Source organism: Heterocephalus glaber, unplaced genomic scaffold (assembly GCF_053883595.1).
Source record: "Heterocephalus glaber isolate CG9 unplaced genomic scaffold, H.glaber_assembly_v1.0 deba00001060, whole genome shotgun sequence".
Taxonomy (NCBI): domain Eukaryota; kingdom Metazoa; phylum Chordata; class Mammalia; order Rodentia; family Bathyergidae; genus Heterocephalus; species Heterocephalus glaber.
Genome location: NW_028258185.1, coordinates 2,217,469 through 2,230,949, shown reverse-complemented (window position 1 = coordinate 2,230,949; position 13,481 = coordinate 2,217,469). Strand labels below are relative to the sequence as shown.

The following is a 13,481-nucleotide window of genomic DNA, read 5'->3' as shown; positions in this document are numbered from 1 at the left end:
ACATCATAGTGGAATGGTGTGGCAGAGAAAAACTGCTCAACTTATGACACCCAGGACCCAGAGAGGAGGAGAAGAATGAAGAGGAAGGGGTCAGGGACCAGATTTTGTTCTCCAAAGACACAGCCCCATTCCCCACTTCCTCAGACTAGGCCCTAACTTCCTCCAGCTATTAATTCCCCCACAGATTAACCCATCAATAAGGTTAGTGCCCTCACAACCCCATCATCTCTCCAGGGACCTCTTAATCCAGCCAAGTTGAAAATTAAGATCAACCATCACAGATGTGATTGCCCAGTGTCAGAGAAGGAGCTGGTGTGAGTGGTGATGCAATGTGAGAAGCCTGACCAGAGAACAATTCCCACTTGAGGGGAAAAGTGAAGTAGCTGGCAGGGTCATCAGGACAGGGTTCAATGGAGCAATCCAAACACAGCAGAGCTCCTCCACCTTAACCAGGCGATAGCCTCAGTAACTGGGTTGGGAGGCTGGAAGCCCAGGACCAGAGCTCAGAAACAGAAGATAGGATGCTTCATCAGGTTCATAGTGGGCAAAAAGCAACTGCCCTCACAGCCCACCAGTTCTGAAGCTGCTCCTGGCTATGTTAGAGAATGCTGACTCAGTCAAGACCTAGAGTGCTCAGCAACATTTTATCGAAGCTACTTCAGGAAATAGGCAAGCATAAGTGAGCAAATACTTTGAAAGGTTTGATTTATCTTTGAGAATTGAGTCTTCATGTTGGCTATGTGGCAGATGACCTCTTTGCCTCTGGGGTCTTGAAGTTATGGTGGGTAAGTTCTTTTGGTCTTGAAGTTATCGCAGGTGTTTGAGGGTTGCAACTCTTTAAACTAAATGGAATCTAACCATGAAGGCCAGCTTCACAAAGACCTCCACGTGGCCACCTCCTTATTCCCCTGAACTTTCCCTCTGTTGCTTTGGAGGGGCTGAGCATCATGCCTCTCACAGGGAGGGACACGCCAAAGCCAGGTCTGCCTCACTCCTCTGAGCTCGCCAACTCTTGGCCCTTCCTCCTGGACTTAGGCAGCTTTGTTCCAGGGTGGGGGACAGGAAAATCCATGCAGCACAGAGAAACTATAGAGGCTGGGAGGTAGAAAAGAAAGGTGGGAGACGGAAGAGCAGGAAACATGGTACCAAAGAGAGAAATAAAGGAGAGGAGAGGAAAGGTAGGTACTGAGAGAGAGGATGCATGGGATGGTGGAGGATGGCAGAGAATGAAGAGAAGGTGAAGAGGGAGGTGGAAAGGGCAAGTGTACAGGAAAAAAGAAAAGGCCTGGGCCAGGAGCTTTATTTGGTAGGAGCACTCTTATAGGGCAATTCTTCGTACAGGCCAATTGGAGTCTCCTTTTTCTGATATATTTTCTGCAGGCATTTTGGGCTGAAATGCTTTCCCCTCCATCTCTATGAATCTGCCTCCTACCCACTCATCACCAGAGCATTTATGCTTAGGGGAAACAATTCTAATACTGGCTTGAATGAGGCAGATTTGGAAGGAATTTGGCTCTGAACTATCATTTAATGCAGCTGCAAGTCAAGGAGTACTTTTGGGTTCTTGATAAAATTAAACCATGGTAGTATGAATAATCCAGAGTTGGTAGTATTTTAAAGGATGTTAATTTCTCATTCAAATATTCTGCTAGTTGGCCCGGGGATTTAGCTCAGTGGTTCTGCTGCCTGCCTCGCAAGTGCGAGGTCCCGAGTTTGATCTCCAGTACCAAAAAAAAAAGAAAGCAGGTGACATCGTAGACTTGCCCGTGGATTAACAAATATTCTGCTAGTGAGGGGTCAGGGGAATTGGCTGGGGGCCTCGGCAGGGACAAAAAAGAAGGGAGGGAAGATAGGCAGTGTGTATGGCAGGGTTTGCAGGAAGTGTCCTGCTTGTGGAAAGAAACAACACATAGATACTACGGTCTAGGCTGCACTTGACATCTTTGGGCCACTGGGGTGAATTCTAAGGTCTCTGAGAAGGACTGAGCAAGAGGAATTGTCTTGTAGTTGCAGTGGGTCTGGGTCAGACAGGAGGAGGAAGACTTCAGTGCATCACCTACTACCTAATTTCAAAGTGCTAATCCAGGTCTTTACCTAGAGAACTTGAGTCAGTGTGGGCAAGAATAGGCCCTGGAGGGTCTGACATCAGGAATGGGTAGGCTTTCTCTGTGGGGATCTCTCTGGAAGTAGAGGGATGGACAAGGAGACCTAAACACTTCCTGGCCACTTGCTGCTCCTGTGCCTCCTGCTATAGATTCTGTGCATGGAGTGTGAGCAAAGCATCGGGTCTTAGGGCTGGAAAGCTGAAGGCCTGGTGTGGCAGAGGATGTAGGCAGCACTTTAGCTCCTGCAGCTCTTCTTGGTGGACGATGTCTTGGAGATGATGTGCATGCTGGAGCTGGTGCTGCTGAGGCTGTGGCCACTGGTAGAACTGAAGCTGCTGTCCCCAGTGGCGCTGTAGCAGAGGCCACCACTGTAGCCACCCCCACCCACACAGAAGCCGCTGCCTCCACTGTAGCCTGTGCCACCAGAGGAAGAAACCACAGCTGTGAAGAGAAGACAAGGGCATGTTGGCATGTTCTGAGTTTTTTCACAATGCCCTCCGGTCTTCAAGGTCACACTTGCCAGAAACTAAGGCTTTAGGCTCCTGGGCTATGTTTGTTCCTCCTGTCTACTAGGAGGCTCTCATGTTGGATAGACTATGAGGCCTCAGATTCAAGGACAGCACCATAGACTTCCATGTTGGAAGAGGCCCATAGGCCATGTATTGGAATACCCCCCAGTATTGGAATCCATTCAACTATGTGACCAGAGGCAATCCATTAAGATCTCCCCCAGTGTTTTCAGTGACTGGGAGCTCACCCCCTGAGAAGGCGGGGCCCTGCTCTGTGAAACATGCTGCCATTGCTCTGCCTTCTGCTCCAAGTCTGCTCTTCCCTGGGAAGTGCTCCTGCTCTTTGTGTCAAGTGGTCGCAGGCTCCCCAAGCCCCGCTCTTGTGGCCTCACCCACTTGGGGCTTTTGCAGCCATGACCAGGACTCAATGCTCCTACCTAGGATGCTGAGTTTTTCAATACCCGCTTTGCCCTGGGTGGGAAAGTCAGTCCTAAGATTATCCCTCCTGGTCTCCTGGGAGTCCAGGCCAAGCCCGGCCAGTCACTGTTTTACTTGCTCAATTAATTTGCTTAAACTCTAAATACAGATCTTTACTTTTCACCTGCTTCCAGGCCCCTTGTTGTGTTAAAGTTTCTGAAGAACAGCTGAGAATTCAACCATTCAGCAACCTAGGGGCCATTACTGATTGAGCAGTTCCATCCCATTATAGGATTCTCTGGGGTCAGGCTGGAGTCCATGTGACCACACTGTGACCACCCCAAGGGGTGAGGAGTCACTGCAGAGAAACTCCCCCAAAATTTTGTCTCAGAATGATGAGAAAGTCATGGAGCTCTGCTGTAATTTACTCCTTAGGGACATGGACTGTCTCTACTCTGAGTTCTCTCGACACCACGAGAGGAAGGGCCAAAGAGCAGGGGGGTCCCCACAGAGCCCTTAAGAAGGTCTTGATGACATCCATGCCCCAGTGTGTCATTTTCTAGCCACTGAATCCTAATTAGTGCTGCCATTAGCTCCTGTTTCGCTACTCACTCTTCTATCATCCCAATATATTTACTCACAGATGTTAACTGATCCAACGCCTTCACCAGTGTGAGCACACTGTAAGCACCAGTGAGTCTGTGGCAGGTGGAAAGAGAAAGAGACACATCATTTGCCGAGAAGTTAGAGGCCCTGGGCTCTTTGTATTTAAAGTTATTAGCATTCAGTGTGTCCTACGTGCCAAGCACTGTGCTTAAGATTTCCATTCAACTCTGTAGCATTAGGGAGGTCCAAATATATGAGGGAAAATCGAGAGAGATCAAGTTAAAATACATAGAGAAGTAGGGGGAGGGACTTGTGCTGATGAGGTGGAGTGAGATCGATTGTAGGGCATCTCTGGAGAAACTTGGAAGTCCTGAGGCTGGTCCCAAATGTGGCCATGTTCATTTTAGGGCCTGGGTAGAAATGGCCCTGCTTGGAGCCTTTCAAGTGGCCCTGACCACCTCTTCCTGACACCTTGACCCTGACCCCTGTTTTGGTCCAGGAGGAGTTACAGGAAGAGCTGTGATTACAGAGAGCCTCTAGAAGAATAGTTGGATTTTCACCCTGTTTCTGGCCCTGCACTTGCTATCTGGGGGCCTGATATTGTGGGACCCACGTGGTCTCTGTGGCACTACTATCATGCTCTAGTGGCATCTGTTTGGGCCATGGTGGGACAGAAATGGCTCACCTGTGCTCCTCACCCTCCAGCAGCTTGCAGTAGGTGGCGATCTTGATGTCCAGGGCCAGCTTGACGTTCATGAGCTCCTGGTACTCACGCAGCAGCCTGGCCATGTCCTGCTTGGCCTTCTGCAGGGCATCCTCCAGCCCTGCCAGTTTGTTCCTGGCATCCTTGAGGGCCAGCTCCCCGTGCTCCTCAGCATCAGCGATGGTGGCCTGGAGTGTGGTGCACTGCAAGCAGGAGACAGACACTATGACACTGTTCACAGGGCGTGCAGTAAGATGTGGGCTCTGGTTTAAAAATAGGGAAGGGTTCCTTACAATTGACTTAATGTGCAGGTTCAGGGCATCATGTTTAAAAAGAAGCCTGTTCTCTATCCCCTTTAATATTTTAGACTGCTGGGATGAGAAAAACAGCTTTCTGAGGTCCTTCAGTACTGCCTTTCCCTGGATATTGGGTGCTTCAAGCAAGGTGAGCTTGACTATCTGTGGCTCCAGAGGTGAAGGGGCCTGATAATGTGAATGGCACTAGGTGAGTGCCATTTGCATTTTGGAGGCCACTCGTATGTGAGGCTTCTTTCTACATGGGCTGAGTTAGACCCAGGCCCAGGTCTGGCCCCTGGAGCTCAGCCCTACTTGCTTCTTCAGGTTGTCAATCTCCGAGCTCAGCCTCTGCATGGCGCGGTTCAGCTCAGAGATCTCCATCCTGGTGGTGCGGAGGTCATCCCCGTGCTGGCCAGCGGACCACTGCAACTCCTCATACTGGGAGGAAGAACAAGCAAACCTCAGTGAGGGCAAGGGATGCTTGCAGCAGGCAGGGGCAGGCAGGCCACAGGACAGAAGGCTGCAGTTTCTGGGCTGGGCAGACTTTCAGTGCTTGGAGACTCCTGGCTTTGTCTCCACCGTACTCTAATCTATTTGCCTTGTCTCTTGCGCTGTCTCTCATTCTACATCTCCACAGCCTTCACCCCAGGGTTGGACAGCTGTGCTGTGTTCTATTCCTTCTTCCCATACACAGCCTCTCTTCCCTCTCACTCTACTCGATGCATCTCACTCTTTCAGACTCGTCATCATGCAGGGTGCCCATCCCTTTGTGATTTTAAAGTTCCTTCATAGTTGTTTGTTTTGATACCACATCTCATCATTCCCAAAGACTCCCTGGCTCAGAGTGTCTGTTCCAACCTGGGCAATCTCACTCTGACCCACATCTAAACTTTGCCTCCCAGTGCCCTGGCCCCAGGCAGCTCTACCTCCCTTCTCCATCCCTCCAGCCTTTCCCAGGAAGTGCCAGATCTTCCTCTTCTCTCCACCTTCTCTCTCTCTTTCTCCTGTCAGCCCCAAGGGCTAGAACTGTCCAATTGTGCCTGTCTTTCTGATACAGAGGATTGAAGGTGTGTGTCCATCTGTCCTGGCAGAGGGACCTGCCACCTTCTGCCTGAATCTGGCAATTTCCCTAGCTCTTGATGATGCTGCCCCAAGGCAGGGCTCAGAACAGAGTGAGCCTCAAACTTAACTCAGATCCCTGGAGCCCACCAGACTGGGTCGTTTGAGAGGACCTTAGCTAATTTGTCTTTGAAACCTCTGGTCTCTGTGCTTTTTTTTTTGTATATCCTTTTATTGGTACATTTTAGGTGTACAATATAATGACATTCATCATTGGAGATATGCACCTTTACATACTCTCTTGGTTCTTATTTTTTCCCCTTCCCCTGCCCTCCCTTCAACCCCTCCATCCCTCCCTATTTACAAAGACTTTGTTTCTACTTTTTCATTTTTTCATATTAATTCCATTCCCTTCTTTCCTTTCCCCTACCTGTGCTTGTTTAATTAACTTGACCCTGATGTCTCACCTTGGTCTGGTACCAGGATTCAGCCTCAGCCCAGCTGCCGTTGGCGATCTCCTCATACTGGGCTTTGACCTCAGCGATGACGCTGTCCAGGTCCAGTCTGTGGTTGTTGTCCATGGACAGCACCACAGAGGTCTTGGAGATCTGAGCCTGAAGCTGAGCCAGCTCCTGTGATTGGGCTGAATGGAGAACTGAGGCAAGACACTAATGTGAGTGTGCTTGAGCATGTGTGTGTGTTTGTGTGTGTGCACATGTGTGTTGGAAGACTGTGGCCCATCCCAGGACAGACCCTAGCATGGAGAGTCTTATACTGTTGGGGCAGAGCTCCATGCTTAGGTATGAAAGGGTGGGGTGGGGACATTATGGATGCCACTGAGTTTATAGCTGCTCTTTATCATCAGCTCATCTGCACAGGGAGCAGCACTGGTAACTCCAGCTGGAATTCTCCAGAAGCCACTCCCATTGTCAAGGGAGCACACCCTACTATAAGTGTCAGTGCTGCAATGTCTCATGCTCTGAAAAAGCACTGCCCTTCAGAGCACCTAAACACATCATCTTGGGAAAGAAAGGTAAGTCGGAAGGGGCCAAACAACTTTGCAGCATCTCTTTCCTGTTTCCCAACTTTGCTGCTCTCTGTTTCTCTGGAACAGAAAATGGAAATTAACTTGAAACAGAAAGGACATCAGACTGAGAAACCCACAAATCAGTTCTGCGGAGCAAGTTTAGAGCAAGCCCTGGGGCTCAGAGATGCTAATCACAATACAGGCCTTGCACAGGTTCTGTGAGGATTAAACAATGTCTATATTGTTGGGCTCTGAACAGTAAAATCATGATTAATTTCCTACTGATCTCTTTTCAGCATGACCCAAAGCCTCGATTCTCTAAATGTGACCTCAGACTGGCAGCATCAGCCTTACCCACCTGGGAGCATGGTGGCAATGGACATCCCAGCCCCAGACTTCCTGAGCCCCAGATAGTATTCTAACAAGACCACCAGGAGGGTCATGTGCTTTGGAGTCTGAGAGTTGCTAGTCTGAAATCTAAGCAAAAGTACACCTTTGCCTTCTGAGTTCCCAATTGGTCCATACATTTACTGTTTTAGCAAAGTACTATTTTATAGTTCTTGTGCTATAGTTTATGTTTCCTAAATAATTTCTCTCACTGACTTCTCTGGGGTGTCTCAGTTCCATGGGCTTGCTGGGCAATGGGCCAGGTCAGAATTAGGAGCCAATGCCACCCTAGTTTCGATAGTGAAGGGACTAGGCAGAGCAAACAAAGCCTTGTGGTCCTATATGAGCTCTGAGATGATCACTGAAGCCACTCAAAGACCAGGAGGTGATGCTCCTGGTTCTGGGACAACATGGCAGGCTTGTGTTGGGCACCAAATGTAGGTAACCCTATGGGAAAACTGTCTGGCCTGGAGGTACACATCCCACCCTGTACCCCCACCTTGGCACTGCTGTCCTATCTCCTCAGCCAATCTAGACCTTGCCTGCGGGCACTTGTATCCTTGTTCCCCATGGCTTGGACTCTCCTTTCTTGCCAATATGGTCTACTGTCATTTTCATGCCTGAAATGGTACAGTTATTTGGTTATTTCTTCACTGCCTGTCTCCTCTACTATAAGATAAGACCTAAGAACTTAGGGGCTTCACTGTGTTTGTCCAGTGCCATCCCTGAAGCCTGGAGAACAGTGGTCTGGTGTACAGAGGCGCTCAACAAAAATGTGTCTTCTGGAGGAACACAGAGTTGTGTTTCTAGAAACAGCCGGAAGCGTTCTAATTGCCACTTGATTTGCATAATCTCATCATTTTGCAGTCTGTCTAGGAAGCAGCAGGTTGGGCAGGGCTGGGCTGGGCAAGCCCAGCTGTTCACAGTGATGCAAAAAGTATGCGCATTGTAATGCCTGGCAGCCTGTACTTTTGTTGGCCCAAATGGGTCCAAATTGCTGAGGATGAGCTTTTCAGCTCTCCTGCCCTGCCAGTGGCCCCAGGAAACCTCATTTTCTCCTTTGTAGGGAAAGCAGCATCTGCCCTCATGAATTATAATCCATAGATGGGGTGAGGAGCTGGGGGAAGGGCAGGGAAGGAGCCAGCAGCCTCTGTGTTCAGCTGAGGTCTACAGCCCTCCCAAGGGGGAAGAGCAGGCCCTCTTACCGCCTTGTAGAAAGCTCTCAGGAAGTTGATCTCATCCATCAGGGCGTCTACCTTGGCCTCCAGCTCCACCTTGTTCATGTAGCCGGCATCCATGTCCTGGGCACAGAACATGCTATCACCCTGGGGATCACCCTTCCTGAGTTAGCCAGCTGCCTCTGTGTTTTAGAGGGACAGCTTCAGCTCCTAGGGGAGGACCTGGTTGTTGCTCCTCCTCCCCACTTCTAAGGGTGCTCTGTTTTTCATCCAGCTGAGCCCCTGATTAGGGTCCTCCCTCCCTCAATGGTCCTGCCAGGGAGGAAGGCCTGAATTTCTGTGGTCTGATCTACACACCAGCCCTGTCTTCTGAGCCTGGCTGGATGTCCAGGAGACTAAGTTCAAGTCCATTTTGTCCTCCTCCAACCTCATTAGGAGATTTACAGCTCACACTTGGGAGTTCCGGATCCTGACCCACTTCTGATTTATCTGGGTAACCCTGGGCAATGGACTTGTCTCTTTTAAGTAAAACCTGCTTCCAAGAGTTGTTGTGCAAAGAAAGGCCTGGTAGGGAAGGCCACTGTAGCATAAGTGACAGTTTGTGACCCCAAGAGCCTAGGAGTGGGTAAAGCATCTCTGTCTCCTCACCTTCTTGAGTACTACAAACTCGTTCTCGGCTGCTGTGTGCCTGTTGATTTCCTCCTCATACCTGCAGGAAGGTTGGGGGATAGGGGATTAGGAGGGAGATTGGGAATGAGATGGGAACCATAGAGTTTCAGGCAGGCAGGTGGGTCTCTAGAGCAGCCTTGGAAATTCCACTGTAAGATAGCTCTCCTGATGTGTCCCCAAATCACAAATCAAAGAACCCCCTGCCCCACAAAACCCAAACTGAAAACAACCACAGAGCAGAACCATCCCTCCTTTTCCTGAGGTGTCTGCTCACTGCCTGGCTCCTCGGAGTACTTAGGTCCCCTTAAAGAGCATGCATGTTTCCTCTTTTTTAAAAATGGGCTTGCCTCAATCTAGAGGCCATAAGGGAAAAAGCAGAGAGAAGGGTAAGAGGTGGCAGCTCTTGGGCTCTGGCCTGGCTCCTGCACACCATGTGGCCCTCATGTCCCCTCACTGGTCTCAAGCATCTGAACTGGGATGCAAGAAGCAGAGTGGCCAGGCTTATAGATGCCCTTCTTCCTCAGGTTTCTTTTCTCTTCAGTTTGCCCCTAGATAGAAACCTCAACCCTGTGTCTGTCCCCAGGGGTGTGTGGTGGTGCCCATTGCTCACTAGACCTTGGGGGAGAAAGTTGCCCTTCTGGTCTAGTTGATCCATTCTCCACTCCAGCTGCCTCAGCATCAGTCAGTCTCACCCTCTTAGCTGTGCTGGACACTGCAGTTTGAACCTGTGCTCATCCACCTCAGCTGAGTCATCTTGGGCAGCTTATGGTGCCCCAACCCTGGCCTCTTGGAGGTGCTTTCCCATCTATGAGACAGCAAGTCTCTATTCCTTCACAACCACAGAGCATGAACCCACATTATGTCATTATGTATACCATCTGAAGCTCCCTGCTTTCATATTGCCTCCAGTGCCTAGTCTGCTCTGAAAATCTTTCCTGCCATTGAGACATCAGTGCTGTTTGTGCTTTCTCCTACATTCTATTCAGCACCATTGGTGTTCCTTATTGTTTTCTCAAGCTCTTTTTGATGAAATAAGAACATTTTTCTTCCACTAATTCCATGCAACTGTCCTCATCTCTTGTTTCCGAGCTCATAGTCCCTCTGGTGCACAGGCTACTCGGACCCCACAGGAATCTGATCTGGCCATTTACTAGGATCATACACTTTAGCACATGCCCTGCCATATCCCTCCTGTGCCCTCTTCCTTCTCAACTTGGAGCTTTAGTCCTTTCCCCAAGGAAGACTTCTTGGAGAAAAACATTGTTATACCATGTTTGCAAACATATTATAAAATTGTCATCTGCAATCAACTCTTGTGACTGTATCATTACACACTTATAACTAACCACAACTACAGTAAAATAGCTGACCCTTACCAACTTACTATGTGTCAAGCACTGGGCACCTTATTAAGTACTTTTGATGCACTTTGATACATATGAAAAGTGAAGCTTACGGAGGTTAAAGAGTTTTCTTGAGGCCATTCATCTTAATAGATGAATGTGCCACTGACTAGATTATATAGCACTATCACAGAGCTTTCTGTTTTGTATTATCATGGGAACATGAGAGCCTGACTTTCCTCATCTACGGTCATGTACATCCTGCTCTCTGTACCTATGTTAGTCATCATCATCTGTAGCTTACACCTTCCCAAAGCTTCAACAATCTTGATCCCAGGGCCCCGGTTCTCTTTCTACCCCCATTCCCAAAGTGTGCATCTCATTGCACATTGGTCTAGGCACATCTGGAGAGAGGAGCTGGTTTCACTTGCTTCCCTGGGCTTCCCCATTGCCCCAGGGCCAGGCTCTGGCCCAGGAGCCGGTTGGGCACCCACTCGCTTGCTCTTGAAGTCCTCCACCACATCCTGCATGTTCTTCAGCTCCATCTCCAGTCAGCCCCGCTCTCCTCCCAGGCAGTCTAGCTGTCGTCTCAGGTTGTTGATGTAGACTTCAAAGATGGGCTCGAGATTGGCCCTGGCAGTTTTTTGGTCTTGGAGGAGGCTCCACTTGGTCTCCAGGACTTTGTTCTGCTGCTCCAGGAAGCACACCTGTCCAGCCAGAGGTAAGAGACTGTGAGGGCTTCCATGAGGGCAGCCTCAAGAGGCCTCCCAGAAAAGGGCCCCTCAACAATGTGAGGGGCTTTGCACAACAAGCTCAGGGTTCAGGTGGCAGACTCCTCCTCCTCCACTTTATTCTAGGCTACAAGGAGCATGGGATATAGAGAGCCAAGCCCAAGTACGTGCAGGGGGCTTGGGAGACAGGTGGTGGTTTGGTTTGGAGAGGGGAGAACTAGGGAGGACCAGAGGGGATGGAAGCATTGGAAGACAACAGACCTGCTGTTTTGTGGTGAATCAAGAAAAAAGCACTCCACCATCGTGTTATTGGTGAGATTTTGCTTCCTATTAAGTGGATAGGAGCTTGTGGCAGAAAATTCCACCTGTCAATTTTGTTTATGACAAGATTTCTCAGGATCTAGGATCTGGTCTCAGTTGCCTGCACATTCCAGAATGTATTAGAATGGGTCACCCTGGAGTTGCATTTGAGCCATGTCTTTCACTAGCCATAAGACCCTCGGCAAGACCCTTCCTTTCTCTGGTCTCAAGTCCCTTGTGATCTTGTGCTGCTAGTTTGGGTTTCTTGAATTAGCACCATCTGATTCTCAGCCTGGGAGTCAGGCTTGGGAAATATGAACAACCATCTCCTTAAACTAAACCTTTCCACTGGAAGGAACCTGCAATGACACCCACCCTCAGAGAAAAAGGGACCAGCATCTCCATAACTTTGGAGATGGCCATATCCTCACAGATGATCTTTAACAAATGCATCTTTTCTTGTCTGGCACTCTCACTGTCAGAGGAAGGAGAATGATCTGGTTCTAAGTACATCCCTAATCCCATGCTCTCTTGTTTCTCACTTCCTCCAATGAACTAGGGAAAAGCAAGGCTCAAATTCTTTCCTGCAAAGTAAGACTACCGAAAGTCTTGCCTCTATTGGTACAACCCAAGCCAGGAGGGGTGACATGAGTGACAAAGCTAAAGAGCCAGAGTCTCAGCAGTGCCTTACATCTGCACATTTCGTGATCTCATTCATAAGATGAAGCATCATACCCTTCTATACCTGTAAAAGGGACCTTAGAGTCCTTGAGCAGTGACTCTCCCAGGAGTAGATCCAAAATTGGAACTTAAGTCTGGTTGCCTCTTAGCTCAGACTCTTTCTTTCAGATCCCAGGCACGGAGCCTGAGTGATCTGGATCCTTGAGTTGGTTCTTCCCAGTTCAAACCAAACAGCTCAGGTGTGTGGTGGTGGTTCCTATCATGCAGGGGTTCTCCCAGAGCAGGAGAATCCCTTGGATCTCAGGCCATGCAGCAGGTTGGGATTCAGGCTAAGGTCATAAATTTTCTTTTACTCAAGGACATGTGCTAAATGCTGTGAGTGTCCCTTCACCACTCACCCAGCTTCCCAGATATGCTCACTTCCCAGGGAGATGCCTACTACTGCAGGAGGACACTAGTGCTGATTAATTTGGCACCCAGCCCACTCCCATGAGTGTATCTTTCATCCCTTTGTCTCCTTGCCTCTAAACCGACCTCAATGTGCTAATTTTAAGCCAAGCCAATCATCACTGGCCATCAAAGAACAATGTCTTTGTAGTAGGTCAGAGAGCTCTCAGGGCTAGAGATGGACATTTTTTAGCTTCTACCTCAACAAAATGGAAAACCACCCTTTCCTCCTCCCTATCATCATAGTACTCAGCCCCAGGATCACAGGGCTGGGGAAGCCACAGTTGACCTCAGAAAAGCACAGAAAGCATAGACCCATTGGTGGTACACTGCTGCTTTCCTGGTGGGGACTCCACTGGCCCCTCACCTTGTCGATAAAGGAAGCAAACTTGTTGTTGAGGGTCAGATGCAGGGGTGTCAGGAGACTCTGGTTGACAGTGACCTCATGGATGCCCTCAGCTCCAGGGACCATTCCGCCTCCAAATCCATATCCACCAAAGGCTTCCCCTGCTCTGTACCCTATGCCACCAATACCTAGCCCACAGCTAGCACCCCCAAAGTTTCTCCGACTAGAGTGGTAACCCCCATTGATGGAGATTCTTTTGCTGCCCCCAAAGCCCTGGAGGCTTCTGGTCCCAAAGCCTCCCCTTAAACCACCTCCAATGCTCTTCCTGCTCTGGGGCACAGAGACAGAGCTGAAATTGGGTCAACATCCTGGGAGAAGGCTGGCTGAGGAAGTGCTGAAGTTCTGAGTGCCCCCCGACTTGATGGTGACAGATGATCGCTGGGTCATGATAGGAGCTGGTGTCAGAGGGTAGCAGAAAAAATTGTCAAAGGAATGAGTAGCCTTCAAAGAATAGCTGTCCCAGACTCCGCTTGACTTTTATTCTTTTGAGAACTGGGCTTGGCTGGAGGAGATCAAAGACCACTCAGCTGAATTCACCTCAATGGCATGTCTGGCCACAGCCCATCTTCCTGTCCCACTAATCACCATGGGGAACACCCTAGCCAGGCAGGACCGGG

At 49.4% G+C, this 13,481-nt stretch overlaps 1 pseudogene; it reads right to left on the bottom strand.

Moving 5' to 3' along the window:
- Window positions 1–2,340: 2,340 nt before the first annotated feature.
- LOC101709175 (keratin, type II cytoskeletal 6A-like) lies at window positions 2,341–13,251 on the bottom strand (annotated as a pseudogene).
- Between the last annotated feature and the right edge of the window lie 230 nt (window positions 13,252–13,481).